We start from the raw sequence: 1,153 nt of genomic DNA on the forward strand, positions 1-1,153 counted from the left end.
AGCGGCAGGCAGCTGCAGCAAGGCGCCCATTTCGGCGCCTCAGGCGCCGAATGCTGCGCCTCAGGCGCCTGATTCTGCACCTCAGCCGCCGAATGTGGGACCTGGTGTTTCACCATCCAGCAGCCCGCAGCAGCCAGCGGCAGGCAGCGGCAGCAAGGCACCCGATTCGGCACCTCAGGCGCCGAATGCTGCGCCTCAGGCGCCTGATTCTGCACCTCAGCCGCCGAATGTGGGACCTGGTGGTTCAGCATCCAGCAGCCCGCAGCAGCCAGCGGCAGGCAGCTGCAGCAAGGCACCCGATTCGGCACCTCAGGCGCCGAATGCTGCGCCTCAGGCGCCTGATTCTGCACCTCAGCCGCCGAATGTGGGACCTGGTGGTTCAGCATCCAGCAGCCCGCAGCAGCCCAGCGGCAGCCAGCGGCAGCGAGCCGCCCGATTCGGCACCTCAGGCGCCGAATGTGGGACCTCGTGGGTCAGCATCCAGCAGCCCGCAGCAGCCAGCGGCAGGCAGCGGCAGCAAGGCACCCGATTCGGCACCTCAGGCGCCGAATGCTGCGCCTCAGGCGCCTGATTCTGCACCTCAGCCGCCGAATGTGGGACCTGGTGGTTCACCATCCAGCAGCCCGCAGCAGCCAGCAGCCCGCAGCAGCCAGCGGCAGGCAGCTGCAGCGAGGCGCCCGATTCGGCACCTCAGGCGCCTGATTCTGCACCTCAGCCGCCGAATGTGGGACCTGTTGGTTCAGCATCCAGCAGCCCGCAGCAGCCAGGGGCAGCCAGCGGCAGCAAGGCACCCGATTCGGCACCTCAGGCGCCGAATGCTGCGCCTCAGGCGCCGAACGCGGCGCCTCAGGCGCCTGATTCTGCACCTCAGCCGCCGAATGTGGGACCTGGTGGTTCAGCATCCAGCAGCCCGCAGCAGCCAGCAGCCCGCAGCAGCCAGCGGCAGGCAGCTGCAGCGAGGCGCCCGATTCGGCACCTCAGGCGCCTGATTCTGCACCTCAGCCGCCGAATGTGGGACCTGTTGGTTCAGCATCCAGCAGCCCGCAGCAGCCAGGGGCAGCCAGCGGCAGCAAGGCACCCGATTCGGCACCTCAGGCGCCGAATGCTGCGCCTCAGGCGCCGAACGCGGCGCCTCAGGCGCCTGATTCTATCG

Source organism: Chlorella variabilis, assembly GCF_000147415.1.
Source record: "Chlorella variabilis unplaced genomic scaffold CHLNCscaffold_52, whole genome shotgun sequence".
Taxonomy (NCBI): Eukaryota; Viridiplantae; Chlorophyta; class Trebouxiophyceae; order Chlorellales; family Chlorellaceae; genus Chlorella; species Chlorella variabilis.